The 26,265-nt window shown below is 40.2% G+C and overlaps 1 protein-coding gene and 1 long non-coding RNA gene across 6 annotated transcripts in view; one reads left to right on the forward strand and one right to left on the reverse strand.

Annotated features, from left to right (window-relative positions):
- PDE7B (phosphodiesterase 7B) overlaps positions 1-26,265 on the forward strand; it is a 344,516-nt gene that overhangs the window by 224,032 nt on the left and 94,219 nt on the right. The window lies entirely within an intron of this gene.
- The window catches only part of LOC122684385, a 69,137-nt gene that overhangs the window by 28,440 nt on the left and 14,432 nt on the right, over positions 1-26,265 (reverse strand). The window contains exon 2 of the long non-coding RNA XR_006338018.1: positions 13,303-13,352. This is a non-coding gene — a long non-coding RNA (uncharacterized LOC122684385). The remainder of the gene's footprint in view (positions 1-13,302; positions 13,353-26,265) is intronic.

A 26,265-nucleotide genomic window follows, 5' to 3' on the forward strand; every position in this document is an offset into this window, starting at 1 on the left:
GTTTGCATTTCCTTCTCCAGGGGATCTTCCTGACCTCAGGATCAAACCCAGGTCTCCTGCATTGCAGGCAGATTCTTTATCGTCTGAGCCACCAGGGAAGCCCTTTGTACTACTCCTAATTGGGAGACTTAAATATTCTTAACGAGTACATAAACTTCCATCAGGCATGCCAGTACCCTGGCTTTGTTCTTTTAAAAAGCCATCCTTTTGCATGCTCAGTGTATCTGTTTACCGATTAATACCACATCTTGAAACTGCATTGTCCAATATAGTAGTTGACAGCCATGTGTAACTACTTAAATTAATGAAACTTGAATAAAGTTTAAAATTCAGCTTCTGAGTTATACTAAGCACACTTCAAGGACGCACAAGCCACATATGACTACACTATTGGACAAGACAGAATAGTTTCATCATCGCAGAACATTCTATTGAACAGTACTGTATTGGATACAGATGTTTTTCAGACACAGACCACTTAAGGGCTGAGGTTTTATGGAAACACCTGAATTTTTCAAGAGCTTTGACTTTTACTCTTACCAATGTAATGTAAGGTTAAATCCCTCTGTAGAAGTCAGAAGTCGCAACTCACTGACCAGCCATTTGGATAAAGGAGGCAAAAAGAAAGACTGTCCCATTGTTTCTGGTGATTTCTCAAAGCTCCTGGTTTGCAGATGTTCTGGTGACCAAAATAACATTCTTTGTAACACTGTGCTCCATTGATTAAGATATCATGGCTCTTGTTCACTCAGAGTGAGTCTGAGGGCTTGAGGGTAGGTGCTCTCTTGTAGATTGGGTCCCATCCTACTTCAGCGTGGGAAAATCACTCCAAATCTCAGCATATAAATAAAACAAGGACAATTAATGAGCAGCAGGGTCTGGGAACTGGATACAAACCAAACCACCCACCTGCAGTTCCTCTAGATCTTATGCTATAATGATGAGGAAAAGAATAGAAGGGAAAAAACACATGTGTTCAGTATCATGTTCTCAGGCCGAGCAAAGACCCCCTCCCCCTTCTTGGTCCCTGTGTCTCGAGGGAACAAAATGTACAGGCTTGTTCCAGCAATATGAGAAGATAAACTTTCAGATTTTCAAAATTTACGTTGTTTGAATAAGCACCTAACGTTACATGCTCTCCGGTCTCACACAAGCTCTCTTCTTAAATCTCTGGAGACGGAAAGTTTGGCAGTGAGGACAAACATTCTCACAGAAGATTTCTTATCCTTCCTCCTTCCACTTAAATTTTAACTTCCTCAAAATGGCCTTTGGGATTTCATTTCAGCACGTTTTCCCCTAGACCTAATAGGAGTATGGAAATAGGAGAAGAAAATAGTAGCATGAAAAGAGATTTTCCATTTCTCTAGGTTCCCCAAATGGTCCAGTTTGTGGTCAGTAGGAAGACTTTGAGTCATTTCTCATTTGACGTGAATGGTCTTCCCTCTGCTTCTGAGCCATTTGTATTCAGTGGATGCTCTGTGACATGGAGGTTTTTCTCAACTTTCTATCCTAAGGAGAAGCCTTTGTCTTTACTTATTAATTTGTTCATTCCTATGCTTAACGAATATTTATGGATCAGTTGCTGTGCATGAAGGAAAGAACCAAGTGTCAATTTTACAAACATCAATAAGAAACGGTTCCTGCCCTTAGGAAGCTCTAAAGGAAAAAGAGAGGCAAGGGGTGATGAATGCTGAGAAGGAATACTGCACAGAGAAGAGGCATCCATTGAAAAAGGGTGATGGGGGCTAGGGTCCAAGACAGCTTCCTCTAAGAGGGGACACTTGAACTGAGTCTTAAAGGATAGCTATGAACTAGCCAAACTATGAAGGTGGGAAGGAATAGCCCAGCATAGTGAAAACGGAGAAAGGCATAATGTTTGCAGATGGGTGGGTAAATGGGTGAGGTTGGCACAGTACATTGGGCAGACAATAAGGCTGGAGATTGGGCAGGGTCAGATGATGAAAAGTCTGTCTTTCATCCTGAAGGTGATACAAAGTCCTTGAAGGTTTCTAAACATGGCAATGACAAGAGAAACTCACAACTTCAGAGAGATTCATGTGGTGTGTCCGTAAGGGCTGGACTGAAGGAGGGCACATATGAGAAGAGAGAGAGGCACATGCCAAGTAAATGATGGCTGCAGTGCCTCAAAAGAGAAATTAATGCTTAAACTAAGGAAATGGTGATGGTCTACAAAGTGCCCACTGATATGATTTCAATAAATATTAGGAGATAAAATTTTCAGGATCTGATAACCAGTTGGACAAATGGAAGGGAGCCAGAATGGTTTCAAGGATAATCGAGTGACCAGAAAACAGTCTTAAGGTTTGCTTTGAGAGTGGGGTAATTATTATCAGACCATCTACCTTGAAATGTGAAATAGACAAAACATTCTTAAGGCATGAGACAGAGGACGAGCACATTTGCGATGTTCTGTGCACATCACAACTGATTGTCATTATCCTCGAAAACCTTGCCTCTCAGATTAGTGTTCTGTTTTCTAGACTTCAGTGACTTTCAAAACCAACAAGCAAAGAAATCTAAGACATTGTTTGCTATATGGAATATTTTAAACTTTGGCATCTACCTATATGAAATCTTTTAAGTCATTTAATCAACAGTGTTTACTGAGATTTATTCCGTTCTAAGCGTTGTAAATACAAGAGAAAACAGACCTATTCAAATAGCTCTTTATCTCATTTTTATTTGCATACTTATTTGATTGTTTGCTAATAACTAGTTATTATCATCATGTATGGAAGGCACAGTGTTCCTCAAACTATAGCATGAATAAGAATCAGGTGAAGAATGTGTAAAACCAATTTCCTGAGCCTTAATCCCAGGCATTATGATTCAGAAGGTCAATCTGTGTAAGGTCCATGAATTTGCATTCCTAGCAACTTTATACTTACTGCCAATATTGCTGGTCTAAGGATTACACTCTGAGCTTTGAGTAACTCTTAATTCGTGAAGCAATGTAAGGTTCTTTCTTGTGGTCCTAAAGTATCCATAACATGGAATTGACGTCAATGGGAATTACACAGGCCACAAAGGTGTCACACTGAGGCCTTAAGTGTTTATGGCCAACCCCTCACCACCTAGCTCTTGCCTTCTGTTTATCAGCTGTATTTCCCCTTGGGCATTGCTGTTGCTATTGGTCCATAAGTTACTGCAGTTACGGCTCTTGATGAGGTCAAACAGTCCCAGCTGGAGAGACTTGAGAAATGAGAGCAAGCGTTCCTTTGTCTGAACATCTATTCTATCTGAGTTTAAAAATCAAAGATCAATAAACCTGGAGAAAGTGGTGAGATTTGCCAAATATTGCCAGACAGTGGAAGGGCTGTAATGATCAGCTCAGGGCCAGTGATGCTGTCAGCCTGGACCACAAAAAAGATAAATGGGTAAGAACCTGTCTCATGGGAGCATTGTGAATGTAATGGTTGGCCAAGTGCCTCGCTATGAATTCGTTTTCTTGTGAATGGTTTCAAATTGTGGGTTGCTTCTAGGCAGAGTTAAGCTCCTTCTGTTTACTCATGATATTCCGAAGTTTTTCTGGTTTTTGCCTTCAAATGTATATTTTTCAGTCTCACATATAGGAAAATCAAGCAGCAAATCATTGAAGAGTTTGGGTATCAAGTGAAGAGAGAGCAATGGGAGTGGAAAGAAGGGACAAATTTTAAGAATATTATAAAGCAAATGATAACAGGGCTTAGCTTCTTTGACGAGGGGTCTCCGTGCAGTGAGACAAAGTAGCTGAAATTAGCTCCCAGGTTCCCAGCTCTTTGACCAGGAGAAGGATGGCATCAATTACATAAATACAAAACTGAGGAAGGACTTGTGTAGGTACAATGCTGAGTTCTGTCTTGGACATCGAGGTGATAGTGGGGCCCCCAAGCGGAAGTGTTTTGAAATGATTAAAAATTTGGGACTAGAGTTTGGGTGGAGGATGCTGTTGGGCCATCCCTACTTGCAAGGGAAAAAAACTAAAGCCCTGTCAATGATGAGAGAAGTTCTGTGAAGAAACCAAGGATCAAGGACTGAACCCTGTCTTTCCAGAGGGTTCCAAATAGGATCTTCTCGGATTTTAATACTTTTGTGCATTTTCAGCTTGTGTTTTAATTTAAATGTAAATAGTATTTCTGGAAGAGGATAACCAATAGAGAGATACCCCTTACGCCTGGGGCATATACTTACCCACTTGCATATGTGCCCACCTGTACAGAGAACATCGCCTCATTTGCATGCTATAGAGGCTGACTTGAGGACATTTTCAGTCCTCTCAGAAAAATCCTAATAAAATAGTCTGAAATGGCATGCTGACTACTCTTAGAATGTCCTTAATTTTTTCTTTCCATATCATTCATGCCATGTGATATTGATGTGGGAATCCTTTCCAGCCACATTTGAAAAGCCTCCCCTGAAGCTGCAAACCCAATGGTTTGGAAGAGAGAGTTTAAATAACTCAAAATATACAGTGTAAACAAGCTGGCCTTTTAGTATGAAGTGTACTAAATTAAAGAAACCAGATGCTTTGGTTGGCTTGGAACAGCTGGATTAGGACTGGCTCTCCTTCACGAACCATTTTCTTTGGAGCCTCATCACCGCCTTCCCCTCCTCCTCCTATGCCTCCCTTCTTGCCCTCTTCCTCTCTCTTTCCCTCTCTTCCTCAGCTCCCTTACTCTATCTGATTTTTGTTTTCAGACAGCCATAAACTCATCAGATGCAGGAGACATATCAAGTGGTTTCTGAAAATAGTATTTGTGAGTTTAAATTATTTGCCTATGCTCATAAAAACTTGCTTACTGGAAACCTGGTGTGACTCTGAATCACACCTTCAATCATAGTTCTTAAGGTGAAGGACTTTTCTATGTACAATTTTATTTGACTTAAAAATTAAACATTAAAATATTCCTGCTTCAATACTACTAACTGGGACATTTTATAGAGTCTCTAGGAAATCACCCCAATCCATAAATCTTCAAGTTATTTATTTATATAAAGTCATGAAGCCTCACAACCCTCTGAGGAAGAGGGTCAACCCAAATATCCCAGTTCGTTTAAAAGTTAGATGAACCTCAATGAAGTGGTCCCTGGTGGCTCAGATGGTAAAGAATCCATCTGCCAGTGCAGGAGACTCGAGTTCCATCCCTGGGTCAGGAAGAGCCCCTGGAGAAGGGAATGGCTACCCACTTCAGTATTCTTGCCTAGAGAAATCCATGGACAGAGGAGTCTAGTGGGCTACAGTCCATGGGGTCACAAAGAGTCAGACACGAAAGAGCAGCTAACACTTCCACTTTCAATGAAGTGGAGTGACTTTTTCTGACACAGAAGCTTTTACTGACCAAATCTATGCTATCTCAAATCAATTGCTACCTTGGGAAAGTATGTAATGTGGATTGAAATCCACTTTTATACAAAATGTCTAGAGAACTGTACCAGAAATATGCTTTCAAGCTGAACTCTAGAGATATCTCCAAGAAGGGAAAGAAAGAACAAGAAGGAAATTTCACAACCTGAAAGATTAATACTATTGACTCAATGATTAGTGTGCTTTATAGCTGGGGGTAGTTTCATGTTTCTGATATCTAAGATAGACACCAGTAGTCTCTACCAGAAGGGTTAATTATGGCTTAGCTAATAAAGGTGGTTTTGGAACATTTTGTAAATATAAAGTGTCCTGTAAGTATTAGGTGTAAAAGCCAATTGCCAGACACTGCCTCATACGTATGAAATCTATTGTATTTCAACTGGATTAGGGAATCTTTTTGTAGACCAGGGCTACAAAATGTGCATGTATCTATGTTCTGTAAGTATTAGGTGTAAAAGCCAGTTGCCAAACACTGCCTCATACGTATGAAATCTATTGTATTTCAACTGGATTAGGGAATCTTTTTGTAGACCAGACATCCAAAATGTGCAAGTATCTATGTTCTCTCTTTAGGGAGAATTTTTTGTTGTGCTTTAGTCAGTCAAAACCTAGGAATAACACTGGTTCCACATAATTTGGGGGAAGGGGACACCAATTTCATTTCATTTCAAGGAGTGGAAAAAACACTCCATAAATTCTCCATAGCCTCTTTTTCTCTCCAAAACACCCATCACCACCATGGTTTCTCTCCACCCTCCATTCCCTTCTGGGTCTTAGCTCCAGGCCAGCTGATGGCTGGGCACTATGGCTTGGTTCTGGCACTTGCAGGAGAGCCGGGTGCAGTGGGCAGGGCACATCCTGGAGATGACCATTCCAGCCTTTTCCCACCCTAGTTAAGCCTGACAATAAATCCTTTCAAAAATCCATTATTGTATTAGAGACATTTCAGAGGGTCTTAGAGCGGTAACTGATGTACCAGTGATACAGACCCTTTTTGTTGGGGAGCCTTTGATGTCACAGTCTGACTTCACTTCCCAGCTCTGAAACAGGAAAAGAAAAATAGATCTATCACTTTTTCCTGACACATTATTCACTTCTCAGAAGCAGCAGAATAAAAAGAATTATTCTTTTCGTAGAAACTACACATAGAGAATGCGTCAGGAAATTCTTTTTTGTGTCTTGACTTTGCATACTGATGCCAAAAGTGCTGTCCTGGTATTAGTCTGTTCTGAAATTTATGGAGATTTGTGAAAAGCGAAGGCAAAACCTTCTGAGCTGATAGCCCTGTTGGTCTTGTTTTTGTAATGTACGGGGTTCAGAGAAAGGGCTCCTGCCTGGCTGACTCTTGCTGCTGGACTGCTAACCTCCCCATGCAGATATGGGAATCTTATCTTTCATCAGTAGGATGCTGGTTATCCTGGGGGTGCAAGGCTAAAGGCAATGAGTTGAGGCAAAATAGTGGAAAGAAGGGACTTCTTACTTTCAATATTAAAAGTAAAAGGAATTTATGAAGCTCTCACCCATTTTCCAGAATAGCTCCCCATGCAACTGAGAAGTGAATGTTAGGTGTCGTATTTACCACGTGTCTGTGCCCACTTTAATCCCTGATTTCACTGTTCTCTGCCTCGCTGGGTTACACGGAGATGACAGAGTGTGATTGAGTGGCAGAGACCACACTGTGGACTCAGCAGCATTTTAGAATTCATGTCACCTGCAGGTGATTATTAAACTCTGAACTTTGTGGGTTTTTTTGGATTATTATCCACAGAATGTTTGCCCCAAATACCCTCATGGTGTTGCTTTATCGGCCAAGTTTTCCAATCCCCTGCTAGGCTATGATTGCTTCTTTCTTACAGACGTATTTTTAATATTTGTCCTACGGATCGTTCTCCTGCAGCCCTTTCCAACAGGCCCCACCATGATGTGTCTTTGTCAGGAGAGACTTTTCCCCATTATTCTGCTTTCTCTGTTTGGATTGTAAATCTGGTAACTGAACTTGTAAGTCCTGGGCTTGGAGAATATTCGAGTACTCTGCACCACTCAATAGTCTGGACTTGTCTTGCATCTCTTCTTATGCTCTATTCCCTTCCCTGTCTAGATGTAACTTATCCTTTCAGTATTCTAATTCATTTCTTGATGACTTCTAAATGTTCCCATATACTTCTGCTTTTTTCCTTCACTCTTTTTATTTAATTTTACCTTTTTATTAATTTTTTTGGAGTATTGTTGTTTTGCAATGTTGTATTAGTTTCTGCAGTACAACGAAGTGAGTCAGCTTTACATATACTTATATCACCTCTTTTTTAGGTTTTTCCTTCCCATTGAAGCACAACAGAATATTGAGTTCCCTGTGCTATTCAGTAGGTTCTCATCAGTATCTATTTTATACATGATAGTATATACACACACGCACCAGGCTTCCCTGGTGGCTCAGACAATGAAGTATCCACTTGCAATGCTGGAGACCCAGGATTCCTGGGTCGGGAAGAATCCCCTGGAGAAGGGACTGGCTACCCGCTCCCGTACTCTTGCCTGAAGAATCCCATGGACAGAAGACCCTGATGGGCTACAGTCCATGGGGTTGAAGAGAGTTAGACACAACTGAACAACTAAACATGAACACACAGACACAATATATTTATATATATATAAAATCCCAAATAAAATCCCAGTTCATCCCACCCCCCTACCCTTTTTTTATGCTACTTTGGCCTCAAATTGAAACTTTTCCAAAAAGCATGTGTCACAACATTAGTATATATAAAAAGCCATTTTCTTTTTTTCTGACCACAACAATTTACAGAAACCTTAACACCACCCTGACTATGAGCATGCCTTTTATCCTAGGGTGATCTTTCACTGTATCTTCTTTGACTAAGGATTGAAGAATGCAGACATTTTACTCAGGAGAAGAAGTGTAAAATGTAAAGTATTGTTATTAGAGATGTTCAGCAACAGTCTGAGAATGTCAGCAACTAAAGCTATACGCGAACAGCGCCAAGGTATATGGGGCAGTTGCTTTGGAAGACTACTGAGAAGCCAGCCGTTATTCCCATTGGCACAAGAATGTGCCAATCACCACCCAAACTGCAGGAAACCTGGGCGAGGTTCTGGGGGAAAAAGCACCTTCCCATGCCAACTAGAAAGGTGCCCTGTCATTTTTTTTTTAAAGAAGGCAATGACTCTTTTTTTTTTTTTTCAGTTGAGTTATTTTATTTATTTATGGCTGCACTGGGTCTTTATTGCTATGCACAGGCTTAGTTGCCCCAAGGCATGTGGCATCTTCCCAGACCAGGGATCAAACCCATGTCCCTGCATTAGCAGGCAGATTCTTAACCACTGTACCACCAGGGAAGTCCTGCCTGTCATTTCTGTGTATCAGAATTATATCTGCAGTTCCTTGGGTCCTTTCTTTACCACCCATTCTCCTTTCATAGGTCAGAATGAGAAAGGGAGGCTATTGAAGAGGGCAACATCTTTCTCTTTCATTTTATGTTGTTATAACAAATAATTGCAGGGTTTATTTTTCTAAGAATTTTTTTGATGTGGACCATTTTTAAAGTCTTTATCGAATTTTTTATAACACTGCTTCTGTTTTATGTTTTGGTTTTTTGGCCACAAGGCATGTGGGATCTTAGATTCTGACCAGGGATCGAACCCACACCCATACATTGAAAGGCAAAGTCATAACCACTGGATTGCCAGGGGAGTCCCAACTGTATGATGTAATGTTGATTATAATCTGGCTGGTCATCTTTGGTTGATGAATGGTACAGACATAAACAAATACAAGCCAACTTCAGTGGATGACTAATGCACAGGCCCACGTGAATCAATCCATTTCTTCATGCTCTCTCACTGGGAACCAGAGGATTTGCTATCCAAAAGAAAAAAAGTACTTCAAAATTTCCCTAAGAAAGAATTTTTTTACCTCCAAGCAGAGAGGGGAAAATACATTTTCCTTTAAATTTATTTATCAGGAGATATTTCCCCTCCAATTTTCTTGACTTGAAATTTAAGTCAAGTTTGTAAAAATGAGGCCTAATTAACTTTCACTCTGGCTGTACATGAGCAGTTCTTTGAGATCCAAAAGTTTTAACTGAATTGAGATTAACCATTAGAAAATGAAAACTTCATGTCCCTCCATTTCAGTATGTCTAAGGCATGCAAAATTTCTTAACTAAATAGCTTAGTCTTCTTCAAAAGGGAGGTAAAATAGAATCCTTGTATATACATATGTGCCTTTGAGAAATATATACATACGCATATTCCTATGTTGAGGGCAATTTGTTCTCATGTTCTTGTTTAGATTGTAATGCAGTGTAGATGTGCATCAAGTGAAGTTATATTCAACAACTGAAATTGGTAAATGTTTTGCTCTTAGAACTATCTCAGAAATTTAAATAAATAAGCAAAGTGATTATACTTTCCATGGTTTTGACAAATCAACCCTGGTGGGAGACAGTCTTTTCTCTGAACCACATAGGGGAGAGTGGACAATCAGTAGCAATTCTGTGGAGTGATCCATTCCATTGCCAGCACATCAGTACCCACAAGACTTGAAGTTCAGTGTTATTGATTTCTTTTACCAGGATAGCTTCAAACCAAACAACACGCTGTGAGAGCATACCCTGAAAATCAGACAGAATAGAGGTAGGAGCAGACAGAGATAGGTGTAGTGGAAGCTCAATGCCGGAGATGCAGACCTGGGTTTTTAGCATGTCATCACATATACTATATATGTACTATCATGTCTTATACTGGAGAGGAGCAAGAAAAGACTGCTTCATAATGTGGGAGTGAAGCAGAGTGACTTTCTTTAGAGACATATTGCAGAGAACTTCTCCTTGTATTAGGAAAGAAAACAAGAGAAGTTGGTTCAAAAATTCACAAACACTAATTGGTGTGCTGTCTTGGCTGAGTGTCTCTGACTCAGAGAGTCATAAATGTCATGAGGAGAAAAGTTAGGGACACGTGAAAAGTTTTCAAAGCATAACAGTGCAAAACAACATGACTGCAAATGTCATAAGACAAAATGAGATTACAAGCCAAGTGAATGAAAGGCCACATATTATATGATTCCATTTCTATGAAATGTCCAGAACAGGGAATTCTATGGAGTCAGAAAGTAGATTAGTGGCTGCTCAAGACCAAGGAGGTAGGGATTGTGGACAAAGAGGATGATAACTGAAAGGTACAGGGTTTCTTTCTGAGGTGACGAAAATGCTCCGAAGTTGACTGTCATGATGGTTGCACACATCTGTGAATGTACTAAAAACTACTGAATGTATACTTTAAATGGGTGGTTTCTGGGATATGTAAATTATATTTTAATAAAGCCATTATTTTAAAATCTAAGGTAATTTGAAAATTGGAAAAAGAAAAGCCAAGGGAATGGAAATCCTCAGGGATGGAATTTTTTCTCCTCAGGACCCTGACCTCACAGCCTGCCCTCTTTTCCCACCTACCCACAGGAAACAAAACAGAGGGAGCTATGAAATATTCTTGCTCACTTAGAAACAGTGAATTACTCTTCAGAGAACATGGGTGCCTCATTTTCTAACCACATTTGAAACCCACTTAAGTGTGAGGTTTGATGGGGTCCCAATTCAGTCCTAGGAGAGTGGTGAGCTTGTGAATTATCGTCCAGCATCTTTTCCAGACAAAAGTGCTTTAGCTGACAACAACACAAACTCTTGGATGAAAAGAGTAGACATTCAAGTTCTCTGAGGCCCTCTCATAAATAACAAAAAAGATTGGCACCAGGTAGGTCTTACCAGAGACTGCAGCCTTTACAAAGTTCTTCTATTTGAATTTATTTCAAGCAGTCAATAAATAAATGGTTCCATGCTATTAAAAATGGAGAAAAGAGAAGACTACAAACATGTGATTCTACCTCCTGCAATTTGGTCCATTTCCCCGGCTCCCTTCTCAGAGAAAGATGCAATTGTTCACTTGATGACCCTGGTACCCAGCGTATTTTCTTTGGGGCCATCTTTTGAATATTATTTTTGTATAAAGCCAAGTAAATGAATGGGGAAGTTGAAAAACATAATCAGAATGTTATATTGACACCGTTGTAGATTTTCCGAATGCCGAAAAACAAGAAATGAATGGAAGTAGATTTGCCAAAGTGAATATTTTATGCATTTTTATATAGGGCATATTCCCAAGTGGGAGAAAATGCGCTTGAATAAAATAAAATAACAGAATAGTTTTGGGACATGTTTAATTTATGACATATATTTGTCACATTAAGCAGAACTCACACCCTTGGACAATAACATTCCAAACATTTACTTCTTTGTGTGTGCCTTTTTTCTCTTCCTTATTTTCTATCTCTAGTGCTCAAAAGGCACTTTGAAGGCTATTTGATAGAAGTTACAAATATCCTGCCCAATCATAGGCTTATAATCCCCCTGGAACCGTCCATCTTGCCAAACTGTCTTCTTAGTGATGTACACAGTGATTACCAATGATTGTGTAGGCCCTCTGAGATACTCCAAGGCACCAGATGAGATTTTTAAACTAACCCAAAGAGTGCTATATCAACATTAACCTTGAAAACCCAGAAATGGTTGTTCATTTTGTACCCTCAGAAATAATATCCTTCCATTGGCAGGGTAGCATGGGGTCATCCACTAGCTATGAGAAAAGCTGAACATGTGTGGAGCATCAAGGTTTAAAAAAAGAAGCTACCTGAAAATTCTAGAAAAGATTCAGAAATAAATCCTCCTTAAAGCTGGTAATAAAATGTTGCTAAAAGTTTGGAATTTGGAGAATTTGTGCTTCTAGTTGAAGGAATTGTAGATATAAGATGGCTTCACAGATGCTATATTATAAAATTAGGCTTTGGATTGCTACCTGTATTTTACTTCCAGTTTAATTGTGACTTCCTTATGCCATATAAGGGCTTCCCCAGGGGTTCAGCAATACAGAACCCACCTGCAATTCAGGAGCTGCAGGAGACGTGGGCTCGAGCTCTGGTCAGGAAGATCCCTTGGAGGAGGGCATGGCAACCCACACCAGTATTTTTGTCTGGAGAATCCCATGGACAGAGGACCCTGGCAGGCTATGGTCCATAGGGTCACAAAGAGTCGAACATAAATGAAGCAACTTAGCTCTCATGCACACATGTATACTATATAATATGAAATATACCTGTACCTTATTGTGCTCTTAATCTTGTCAGTAAATATTTTCCATGGTAGTATGCTTTATTATTGGAGAAGGAAATGGCAACCCACTCCAGTACTCTTGCCTGGAGAATTCCATGGATGGAGGAGCCTGGTAGGCTACAGTCCATGGGGTTACAAAGAGTCGGACATGACTGAGCGACTTCAATGTCAATGTCAATGCTCTATTATTTTGTTGTAGTTTTTCCTTGAGTGTGAGTAAAGATTATTGTTGATGAAGTCCTTTCTCAGCTCTGATTGCCCAGTCCAAGAAAAAATGTGCCAGTTACCATTCTAATCTGATCCCGGCCACCTGCAGATCACTCTGATTGTTGCTCAGTTACTGAGCTTCTCGTCTGAAGGCCAAGAGTCTTCCCCATTTCTCTGGTACCCACTGCCTGAAAATTTTCTTTCACCAAGTGAACCATTTCTCCGTCTATTTCTCCATTTGCTGCTCTGGCAATTTTTCCCCTCGTCTTTGAACTCATACTCCAGATTTTCACTACCTTTTTCTTTGAAAATGTTCCATAAGTTCATTTCTTCCACAAAACCTCTCCCAGTTCACCAGAGCAGTAATAATCCATTTCCCCAACTGAAGTGCCCAAATCCCATGAGACACAACTCAGAAACTTCCAGAGATGATACTTATTATTCAGTGTAAATATTTGCTTGCTTCCTGTACTGTTTGCTTTTGCCTCAAACATACCCTTTAGGAGGTGTGTCCTTTCACATATGTGCTCAGTTACAAACTGGGCTACTTACTCATCAGTAGTTCATATCCATGTCTTCCCATTGGAGTCACTGAGGAAACTCTGTAAAAAAAAAAAAAAAAAAAAAAAAAAAAACACCTGTGCACCTCAGACCAATTAAATCAGAAAATGTGATTAAAAACAACTGATCTTAGATGGTTGTGAAGCAGAGTAGAATGTTAGTCAAATTTCTTTTTCCCTCCCATCCTGGGAAGAAGGGGGAAAATTCTGACCACATATTCTCAAAATATAATGGCAAAAGAAATTTTAAGTATCCTGCTGAATCATATTACTAGAAAGTTAAAGGAAAGTAAGAGCTTATCTTATTCTAGGTCATGGCCATGTCAGTCCAGAGAAATAAAACACTTGCTTTAAATGACAGTCCACTCTTTCTACTCCAATTTTCCGTGACCCATATCTCACCCTCCCCAACCCCTGCTGATGAATAGTAAGGGTCTCTAAAGATTGATCCCATGATTCTGTGAAGTCTGTTGACCTCAAGAAGCATATATTCTAATAAATCAAACATAAAGGCTACTCTGAGGATTGTATCCAGGTAACGTTATCTTAATTGTACAGATCAGAGTTCTCCAACTCATGTGCTGTTAATGGGTTTCCAGCGTGATGAGATGTTGATCACCCTCAGTCAGTGGGGTAGCCAAGGAAACCTGGGTCATCCAAGATCCAAGTACTAAAGGCTCTCAACTTGAGCAACCAGATACATTTAACCCAGTGGGAATCAAATGTTATTTTCTGTGTATTATGAAGGGAAAAAGTTGGGAGGTCCTGGAGAAATACATAGAGACACTCAACATAGAATCTTGAGTGTCTAAAATGAGAACCAACACAGAGCACCAAGCTTTACTCGGTGCAGAAGAAATTCTACACTGCATAAAAATCCATCAGTTATAATTATACAAGATAAAAGCCATAAGCAGCAGCACATCAAATATGGAAAACTAAGAAGTTAATACTGAAGGAATTGTCCCCTGGTGTCACTTGAGTGAAACATTATATTATATTGCTCACCAAGTAATTCCTAATATGATCATACATGAGTACAATAAACTTACAATTGGCAGTCAGTGAACACTGATTGAAAACAAATATTATTGTTTATTTATTTATCATCTCCAAAAGAATGATTTCATATATTTGGATCCGTTTTTTAGTTCCAGTTCTCAAATTCAAACAGATTAAAATCACATAATTGTGTTTGGACATGAAGAACTGTTTCTCTGGGTTTAATTGTCACAAGAGGAAAATGATGTAATGAAAGAAATTCTGGGCATTGTTAACTTTAATTTCATAAAGTAAGATGTATATCACCATCAAAATAGATTCTCAAAGGCTGTAAGACTTGATAAGGACAAAAAAAATAAAATACAAGCTTATTAGACTATATATTTATTCATTTAATTCAGGTATCATTTTCCCAGTGATGGCTAAGATATATTCTTGGACTTCTGGGTTTGTAGGTAAGAAACATAGAAATCAGGGAATTTCCCAATGACCTAGTGGTTAGGATTCCAGGCTTTCACTGCTGGGGCCTGGGATTCAATCCCTGGTCAGGGAACTGAGACCCCTCAAGATGTGTGTTATGGCAAAAGAAAAAAAAGAAACAGAACATAGAAATCACTTTATGTTGAGATCACAAATTGTCTCGGTAAGCAAGAATAGAGAAGTTTACCTAGAGAAGTCAGTAATGGTATATGAAAAGTTCTCTGATGAGTTCAAATGTTTTAAAAAATATTCATAACATGCACAAAAGACAGAGGAAATTTCATCTAATGAAAGGCAAACAGAAATGTATGATGCAAACCAAAGAGAAAGAACTTTTTAAAGGATTTACTAACCTGCTCTTTAAAGTACAAGGATGGAGAAGGATCAGCCTATGGCCCACAAAAGCAGAAAAATGTGAAAAACAGGAGCAGAGTGAGAGAGAGCAGTAAAATATCAACACCCTTTTTTTCTTTCTCTTTGTCAAAAAGAATGAACTCAAAGCAGAAAAGGTATAGTTTTGTTTTAAACAAGGTCAGTATAGACGGTTGGAATGGAAGTCCAAGAAAGTAAAAAACAAATAACAAACAAAAACAAAGGCCATTTTGCGAAAAATTCAAGTTTCTGGGTCTAGTGAATTATAATCCCAACTATTTGCAAACAGATTTGTTAAATCCCTGTCAGTATTCCTGGTGGAAATATGGAGAATGGGAAAGTGTCAGGAAACTGGAAAAAGGCAAAAGTTGTCTGAGTATTATTTGGTTCAAAAAATCGAATGGTCTCTGTTTGTGAAGTAACTCCACTTCAGCTTAGTCGCCAAGGGTAGTTGTGATGGCTCTGTAAACAGGCCAGGGAACAGAGTTCCGAATGGGTAAATTAATGTATGTTTCAATCAACCCTGACGCGAGGACTGTCCAGGCACAGAAGTTCAGGTTTCAAGAACTCTCTATAAGCGCTAATGTTTCTGGAGTTTTATATTTTATCTGCTTCTTAAATAGTTCTTATTTCAAGTCAATATACTGAAAGGTCTTTCTTTTTAAATTTTTATCTATTTATTTGTTTGTTTAGTTTTTGGCTACACTAGGTCTTGTTGCTGTTCTCATGCTTTCTTTATTTGTGGTAAGTGGGGGCTGCTCTCCAGTTGCAGTGTGGGGGCCTCTCATTGCAGTGGCTCCTCACTTGTTTCAGGGCATGCAGGCTTCAGTAGTTGTAGCATGTGGACTCAGTAGTTGTGGCACATGAGCTTTGTTGCCCCTTGGCATGTGGAATCTCCCTAGACCAGGGAGTAATCCCTAGTCCCCTGCATTGGCAGGCAGATTCTTAACCATTGGGCCACCAGGGAAGTCCTGTAAGGTCTTTCTATATATCCTTCTGCTGCTGCTGCTGCTGCTAAGTCACTTCAGTCGTGTCCGACTCTGTGTGACCCCATAGACGGCAGCCCACCAGGCTCCCCCGTCCCTGGGATTCTCCAGGCAAGAACACAGGAGTGGGTTGCCATTTCCTTCTCCAATGCATGAAAGTGAAAAGTGAAAGTGAAGTCACTCAGTCGTGTCCGACTCTTTGCGACCCTATGGACTGCAGCCTAACATGCTCCTCCGTCCATGGGATTTTCCAGGCAAGAGTACTGGAGTGGGGTGCCATTGCCTTCTCCGATATATCCTTCTAGGACCAGTCTAATTAAATTTACAGATGATAAAATACTGGTTTCTTACGTACTTATAAAATTGATGGCAATTTGTACAAATGAAGTAGCCACAGAACCATGTGACTTGACCAATTCTTCTGCCTTCTCCATGAAGCCAGGAGAAGGTATATTTTGCCTTAGCCTCCTTTTCTAGAGAAGGCCCTGCATACACTGGCTTGAATAGAGCTTCTACCCGACTAAGTGATAAGACCACCTCTGGGGGGTGGGGGACAGCGCACAGTAACAGGATTTGGTGGCTGACTGGACTTGTCATGACTAGGACACAAGACAGGACCTAGGTTATAGGAAAAGACAGAACATTAGTCTGGGGATCTATCGAATGTATAAAGCTCCCCAACTGTCTATTGCCAGCAGAGCAGCCAGCACCATCCTCTGAAAACCATTGGCCAAATCATGTCACTCTCTCTTCAAAACCTTGTTGTGTCTCTGTTCTGAGTCGCTCAACTCCTGGTCCCTTCCTTGCCCAGCCCTGCCCACGTGTCACCTCTCTGCCCTTACCTCCTCCCACACTCTCTGCTCCGGTGTACTAGCCTCCTTGCTCCTTCTAGAATAAATCAAGCGTGTTCCTTGTATCCTGTCCTTGCTGTCCCCTGAGCCTGAACTGCTTCTCCCAGATGATCCCGTGGCTCCTCCCTCATTTCATTCAAGTCTTTGTTCCAAGTGACCCCAGCCGGGCCTTCCCAGACTCTCCTCTATTTAATCTGCAGCCCCACCCCCACCAGGCCACCCAGAAGTCCCCTTTCCTGCTTTATTTTACCCCATTGCACTCCCATGAGGTTCCTATCTGCAATTCCTTGTTGATTTTCTCTATTGTCTGTCTTGCCTCTCTCAAATCTGAGCAGGCATGTTCTATTTTGTTCACTGCCGTATGCTTAGAGTCTAGAACAAGACCTGGCACATAGTTGGCATTCAAAACATATTTGAAAAATAAATGAATAAATATTCAGTTGGTCTAAACCCCAAAAAGCAATTAGTACCAGACATGCAGACTTAATCATACAGGACAAGAATACAAAGAGTGATGGTACCAGAGAAGGGTGCAAGGGGACCTCTAAGCTCCTTCCAGTGCTGAGATTTTGACCTAAGTATTAGATACATATACTTGAAAAACATGTTTTATGGACAAAGGTGTTTGGGAAATGCTATGTGAACCCACCTTCTTGGATATTCATAATGAAGATCAATAATTTGAAGGATCTGAAAATGTAATACACATGTAATAGTTAGGGTTGTTCAGAAAAACAAAACCCTGACTAGTATAGATTTTGGTACCCAGAGTGGTTCAAGAGGAATAGAATCTTACAGATGGGTTTTCTGAATTGGTCTAGGCTGTCTGGGATTGGCTGTCTGGTTTGATTAAAGATGCTAATTATTTTCATTAATAACGGGAGCACTGATGAGTCCAAGTGGTGTGATATGGCGATAGTTCTATGCCAAATATCAACACTGGATACTCCTAACCAAATACCTTTAAGAGACAAGTTTCTGGGTACCCACATATATAATCCCTTCAATTTTTTTTTTCAAACTAACAAATACAATGAGATTGGCTGTTTACTCCTAATGTTGCTGGACAAAGTGGGAAAAGAAAAGAATGACCTAAAGGATTCGAATTTCCAGCTCAAGTTCTGTATAAATGACCTGAAAGCTTCTATGTCTGCCCTGAAAAAGACTCATTTCCTGTAGCTGCAAAGCTGAGATTCCTGAAAACCAAGCCCAGAATCTCATCCTGCTAGTGGCTGAATTACAAAACAATTGAATTCCCAACACTGGAGTGTATCTCCTACTAAAGTGAGGGCATTGATTGGAAAGGAATGGGATCCTGAAAATTGGAATGGAGACATATGGGAAGCCTCTGATAAGCTGGGGCCATTGAACCCCTCATTCTGATGCATCTTCTTTGCCACTAGAAGCAGTTTCTCTGCCTAGCAAAATACCATAGACTGAGTGTCTTAAATATCAGAAATCTATCTCCTCACAGTTCTAGAGGTTAGTCCAGGGTCAAGATAGCAACAGGATTTCTTCTGAGTCTTCTCCCTTGGCTTTCAGATGGCCGCCTTCTTGCTGTGTCCCCACATGGCCTTTCCTCTGTGCTCACGTAAAGCTGATGTCTCCCTGTGTGTGCAAATGTCCTCTTTTTATAAAAACACCAGTCAGATTGGATTAGAGCCCACCATAATGGCTTCATTTTAACCTAATCACTCCTTTAAAAGGTCTATCTGGCAATTCAGTCATACTCAGAGGTACTAGGGAATTACAAACTCAATACATGAGTGTGAAAGTGAAAAGTGTGAGCCTCTCAGTCTGACTGTTCGAAACCGCATGGACTATGGCCCATCAGTCTCCTCTGTCCATGGAATTCTCCAGGCTGGAGTATACTGGAGTGGGTAGCCATTCCCTTCTCCAGGGGATCTTCCTGACCCAGGGATCGAACCCAGGGCTCCTGTATTGCTGGCAGATTCTTTACTGTCTGAGCCACCAGGAAAGCCCAGTATATAAATGGGGGGGCACGATTTAGCCCATAACATTGCACTTTTAAAAGTTTAACTTTACTAGAACTCTGTTTCACAAGCACATTTGATTATAGCACACTTAAGTGATTTAATTCACACTTAATTACATATCAAGAATAATGCTCCTTAGTTTGAATTTATCTTACCAATGACCTAGATTTTTATAGCAATATCAATAATTTTATACAATATATAAAGCATAAGACAAAAATAGAGAATTTATATTATATGTAATATATTTAATGTTTATATAACAATATAAAAATAAAAATATTCTTAATAATAAAACATTATTGACAAACCACTTTTATCCATGTGATTTGATTCCACCTTCTATGAGATACACAAGTCAGATTGTTATCCCTACTTAATGAAACAGATTAAATGAAGCTCAGAATGGCTGATACTTACCTAGGTCATAGAGGTAGTAAATGGCTTCTCATATTATTGACTTCTTCCTTGTGATACAGCTTTCCAATACTATATAATACCCATCCTCCTTTAACAATATAACATGGCTCTCACTTCAGATCAAGACATATTTGAACAGGGATTTTACCACTGGAATCAGTCATCCTGGTTGCAAATCTGCCTTCATGCTTACTGACTATGTCATCTTGGAAAAGTAATTTAACACCTCTGTGTCTCAGGTATGACATAGACAACAGTATTAATCTAAGGTGGGGGGGGGGTCTTAAGAGGATGAAATGAGTTAATTCATGAAAAGTACTTAGCACATACTAAACACTCAATAAATGTTAGTTATTACTATAGACACTGAAAAGGACCCTGTTGCTAGGAGACATTGAAGGCAAAAGGAAAAGGGGGTGATAGAGGATGAGATGGTTAGATTGTATCACTGACTCAGTGGACATGAGTTTGAGCAAACTCTGGGGAACAGTGAAGGACAGGGAAACCTGAATACTGCCGTCCATGGAGCTGCAAAGAGTCAGACACGGCTTAGTGATTGAAACCAGCACATTACTGTGGAAATGTAAGTGACTGGTTTTGATAGACAAACAACATCCTATCACATGGATATAATATAATGGATTCAGCCATTTCCCAACTGAGTCCAGTTTTTGCCATCTGTTTCCCTTCTCAAAAACAAAAAATGAACAACACTTGGAGCTTAAAAGAATCCCAAGTGCCATGATGGCAGAGATGCCTGGAATGAAGAATTCCCAAACACCTCCTGGGCCTGAGCAGGCTCCAGCAGTGAGCGTGGTGGCCTGATGGTCCTTCTGAGGTCAGCAGACTTGGTGTGGAAGTCTCCTAAGAACAGGCCATCTCATGGGACTTTGAGTATTTCCTGCCCGTGATCAGCAACATCTCCTCTTGCAGTATTTTGGCAGGTTTGTCCTTGTTCCCGGCCAGAATCAGGAAGTTCAGAAGCACATGAAAACAAACAATACATTGAAAGGCTTCTCTCAAATTATTCAAAGTTCAAGAAAACAAGAAATTATTCAGCAGTATTGGGACATGGTATTTTATCTTATTAATTACGTTTCTTCTCATTAACATACCCATCCTTTTCTTTCCAATGAATGCTTTTCTTGGCATTAATTTCCATGAGACTTTTTCTTTCTCAAAGTGTATTTAGGTATGAGAAGTGATAGGGTGTCACTAAATTTTGCAAAAATTTGCAGGCATATTCGTGACCAGAGCTATCTTGTCCTCTGTGCAATTTTCAAATTATATTTTGATATTAATATCAATCTTAAGAATGACCACTGTTCTTAAGTTCAGCATGATTTTTTCTTAAAAATCTCTTCCCTTCATTTCAATGATCATAATTGGATCAACTGCAAGCCAACACTATAAAGTGCTACTTTTCAAATTTTTACTTATCATTTAAGATCATCTAAATATTGGCTTCTTAATAAAATCTTCTCAGTTTCCCAAATCCAGGTGATGTCCAAAGGACTCTGCTGCTATTTCACACTACTGTCACTCAGCTAAATTCAATGGACTTTTTTCAACCATCATTTCACTTACACCTTCAGCAAGATCTCTCTGAAAACCATTCCCTCTCTCTTGAATTACTCTCTTCCAAGACAAAGTGAGCTTCTGGATTTCTTCCCACCTTTATGGCTCTCTCTTCTCCTTTATAGACCCCTCCTCCAGCAAGACACTAAATGTTAGGGTTACTTAAACCTGCATGCCAAGCCTTATTCACTCATCACTTCATTTCCTGGACATGTGTATACATGTCCATAGTTTTATTTGATGTATAAATTTATATCTCCATCCCAGACATTCCCTGTGGGTCTAGACCCATACTGCCTACTTGACAGTTTTGCTTTGAAATCCCAGGAATACTTAAACTCAGAGGAGCCAAAGTTGATCACATGAACTTCTCCCAAATCTGGTCCTTTTAAAATTCCCCTTTTCTGTGGTTAGCACATGAATCATCCAGTACGAAAGCCAGAAATCTATGCACTATCTTTAATACTTCCCTCTCGCCCAGACCTGCCAGGCAGTTCTCCCTACTACACACTCTAAAATCTATTCACTTCTCTTCCAGGACCACTACTGTACTCCAAGTCACCATTCTCCTCAACTGAACTACTACGATGATCTCCTAACTAGTTGTTCTTGCCCCTTCCAATCCGTCTCTGTTATTCACCCAAAATTGTTTTTTTTCAACATGAAAATCTGATTACATCATCTTCCCCTTAAAATTGTCCTCTCACTTCCTAATTCTCTTGGAATAAGGTTAAACTCCTCAACCTGTCCTGCAAAGCCCTGACACCTCTCCAACCTCATTTTGCCTGTGACCCACCACATCCACTTTGTTATTTCTGGAATATGCTAGGCCTTGTTACAGGAGCTCAGATATGCCATCCTCCTGCAATACACTTTTAGACCCACAGGCCTGTCTGCCTGGATTGCTGCACTCAGGGCAATCATGTAATGTGTGAGCTAATCAGGATACTTTTGAATGTGAAAGGGGCGATATTACTAAATATAGCAGGCAAGACCACAGGCCTAAATCAAGATTCTCCAGAGCAAATCGGGACATGTGTTCACCTTAAATTAACTACTGTTCATTCTTCAGATCTCCAAACAAATGTCACCTCCTCAAGGAGGCTCATAACAACCTCCCTAACAAAGGGAAGTTCATTACTCTTAACATCAGTATATCTCCTCTTTGTTCCACTACCCAAAGTTGCAACTTTACATTTATGCATAATTGTTCTGTAATGTCCCCTCTAATAGATTGCAAACTTCATAAGGCCAAGATTCTTCCCAAGATTCTTCACCATTGTATTACCTGCCAAAAATATCACATCTTATAAATATCATTTATCAAATGAAGGACATGAATGACTCCTCTTTGAGAACTTCCTTTATCTGTGATTGATACAACCAACCATCCAGTCATGCAAGACAGAAATCTACAAATCATCTTTGATACCTTCTTCTCCCTCAGCCCCAGGATTCAGTCCCTCCCTGTGTCCATTTTCTTTGAGGCCTCCTCTCTCTCCTCCTCCTCCTCTTCCTTTTCCCCAACCTCTCCTGCTGTAATTTTTTTTCCAGAAAGCTAACACACATTAGATATGAAGGACATCGCCTCCTATTGACAGGAGGTTCCTGAAAATAATGTTTCTAATTTAAATTATTTGCCTGTACCCACAGAAATTTGCTTACTGAAGACCTGGTATGAAAGTCTAAATCACAGCTTCAATCACTGTTCTAAAATATGAAGTTCTTTTAAATGTAAAATTATATTAAATTTTCAAATTGGACATCAACTAATTCTCTTTCAGTTCTACTAACTGACACATTTTTACAGGATTACTATGAAGTCATTTTAGACCCAGAGATATCCAAGTTATTTCTCCATATAAAATCATAAAACCTCACGACACTTCTGAGAGTGGGATCCAAACCCAAATATCCCAGTCTCGCTAAAAGTTAGATTCCTTCTGGCTTACATATTTACTCGTTTCTATGAATCTCTTCTATTAGACTATTAATTATCTGAAAGCCAACATAACATCTTCTCTACCTTTAGTTTTCCTTCTCCCCACGTATTTTCCAACACTGTATAATGTTTTACATGCATATTTATTGAAATAAACTGAATTAATCTAAGGTCTTCTCAGAGCCTACTCTAGAATTGGCCCCTTTGTTCTAACACTGAACCGAAAGTTCTACCACCCTACAAGATACCTGGCTCTCCGGTGGCATCTAGACTCCGTGTGGTCTAACCTGCATCACTGGGGACACGTGCATCTCATGTTAAAATCTGAGGCTCCACTGTTTGTCCTGGGCTTGTACTACTGGCATGAAGCATCAGGATTCAGCTTTCATTCAGGACACAGCCTTGATACTAACTTCCATTAACCCTGACCTGCCCAGCAGAGAGAGGAGAAACACACCCGGAAGGATCAAGGAAGCCATGAATAACATCATCAATGAACCGACTGGTCGTTGTTGTGGGGGTTGGAGACACTGCCTCTGCACAGTGGTGGGTTAGAGAGCAAGGACTTCTGAGGCCAAATGGCTTCTGATCCCAATTCAGTTGACTTACAAACTCTGTATTCCTTGGCACAATGGGGATGTTACACACACCTGCCTCAGGCGGATGTTATGAGGACTAAACCAGTTCCTACATGTACCGTCCTTAAAACAGTTCCTGACTTTACAATTCTCCTAAATAATACCTGCTATTATGGGGGAGGACACAGGAATCTCAGAACAGTAACAAAATGATGATAATAGTTACTAGGGTTTTTTGAGAGCCTGTGATGTATCAGGCATTGTGAGCGTATGTTATACATTTATTAAAAAGCAACAAAATTTACTTTGGTGACATTCTGAAGATAAAGAGCATGATCCCAGAAATAAGTGAATAATGTGCATGCTTGCACTAGTGTTTTCATTACTTAAGGCAGATCCAGATCATGGATTCCCTAAAATGATTCCTCAGATTATTCCCCTTCTTTTCAATCTTTGAGAGAATACATGCTTTTTGTGTTCTTTTCAGGCTTTTTTTTTTTTAGCAGCTTCTTGGAATTCTCTTAAGGCATTCCTGCTGCTTCTTGTTCAATATCCCTTTGTATTAGTCTCCTGTATTCCTAGAGATTGTAACTTTTCCCCTCATTTTCCCTCTGTAAAACCGTGAAGCTGAAAAATACTAGTCTGAGTTAAAACATACCATACCCATGCTAGAACATAAAAACACTGCTATTTGTATATTCATTTTCACACCATTTAAGCCCCAAAATGTTCATTTGTCACAAAATATTTAATAATTCTAAACTAAAGTTGCAGGGTAATACAGTTAGGCAATAGAATATTGACTCTAACTTGGTGAAATTCCCCTTTGTCTGATTTTGACATGAAGTTCGAAGTTTCTTAGAAGAGAAGAGAGAAATAACTTTTTTTTCACACGCAAAGAAAACTTTATATTGTTCCTTGTGCCAAAAGCATGGTTTCTGGACAACTAACTCCTGGTCCCTCTCTTTCCTACACACAAAGCTCCCTCAGCAGTAGCCCAGAAATGCACAATTAGTGCAACAGATCACTGGACAGGTTCTGAGCAACAGACAGCCTCACTCAAGAAAGTGAAGCAGAAGATAAAACCTCTGGGAGGGAATCTTGGGTCTCATCAGCCACCTTGGATCTCCCGTGAGCCCACAGTCCTCAGAACAGTCCTCTCTGCCTGACTTTACACTGGCTGCCTGTCGCATCCCATCAATCTGTGGAGTGATTAAATTGCACAACCTTTCTCCTCTGTTTGGCTAAATCGATGTCTTAGGAGCAATAATTCACTTTGCTAATTGAGAGTAGTCACCAGGGCTGAGGCGGTGCAGCCTGTTGAAGTGCTGGTGTGAGATTCGTGGATCTGGGTTCTCTCTGCCTTTGTTTGGCAAGTGGGCAGCAGTGACATGAGTTAGAAATATCTAAGGAAGTTCAGAGGAATACCTTGCATGAGCGCATCTTCTCTCCTGCTGTGTTTGGGCTGCTCAAGAGCATCTTTCGGACCCTACCACCATCTCATCTTCCTCGTTCATTGCGATGCCCTATAAACATCTGTCCTGGGTTCCTGCAGCCAGGCTCATGATCTTTTTCATTCATCTTAGATGCAATAAGAGCACAGTAGCTACTGCGCTGTGACTTTCCTACCTGTTTTCCCCACCCTGAGATGACCTTGACACCAAGACTGGGGCCGGAGTCTGGTTCTCGTCATGTGGCCCGTGTTTCAGCCACTGTAAGTTGTCATCGCTGTCAGAGTCTCCACCCTCTTTCCCAGTTACATAAGAGGCCACATAATGTCTGCTCCCTCCCAAGCTTTTATTAAACAGAGACAGCCTGGGAAGCCAAGTGGGCAAGAGGTCCATCCCGGAACCACGTCCCCTGGGAGGGTAAGTAGCTGTCTCAGCTCCTTGCCCATGTTGGCAGCTTTAAATACCCGAGGACGACATGTTATGTTTTCAGCCTGAAGGGGCAAAAGAGAAGCAGCCCTTTCAAAATAAGAATTCCCCTGCTGTTTGTTTCATTTTGGAACACAATAAGAACAGACCGAGGACACGACTCCGAGCTGTCAACGCTTCCTCCACTGCTTCCACAGCACCTTTCGTTTGCCAAAAGAAAAAAAAAAGTTGCTTCAGTTAAACAAGAGTCTCATGAATAGTTAAAATAATTGTTTAGCTTGGATATAAGGCCTTAGGTAAATAGATAATTGCTTGAGACTATGGGCCAGTAAAAGCAATGCAGCAGGACACCACTCGACCTGTTCCTCCGACCAGTGGCCTCTGCTCCTCCAGGGACCATTGTCACTGAATCATTTCTCTCTTCCCAAGAACATATTGAAGCAATTTAATATCAGAAGGGGCTCCTGAAAGCAGGAGAAGGAGCAAGACCTTTCTATATAAGAAATTATACTGAGAACATTCATTTTACCCCATTCAAGCTTTGCTTCAATAAAACCCTCAAGATACCTCTTTGGTTTGTATTTAACTTTTCATGTTGGAAAATTCCTGAAATGCATTGTTAGCCAACTTACAGTCATCCTGACTCTTAGTATTTTTAACAGGATTTTATCCTTATTTTATTTTATTTTATTTATTTATTTATTTATTTATTTTTTATTAGTTGGAGGCTAATTACTTCACAACATTTCAGTGGGTTTTGTCATACATAGGCCCGAGCACTTGTCTCATGCATCCCACCTGGGCTGGTGATCTGTTTCACCGTAGATAATATACATGCTGTTCTTTCGAAACATCCCACCCTCACCTTCTCC

This window comes from Cervus elaphus, chromosome 26 (assembly GCF_910594005.1).
Source record: "Cervus elaphus chromosome 26, mCerEla1.1, whole genome shotgun sequence".
Taxonomy (NCBI): domain Eukaryota; kingdom Metazoa; phylum Chordata; class Mammalia; order Artiodactyla; family Cervidae; genus Cervus; species Cervus elaphus.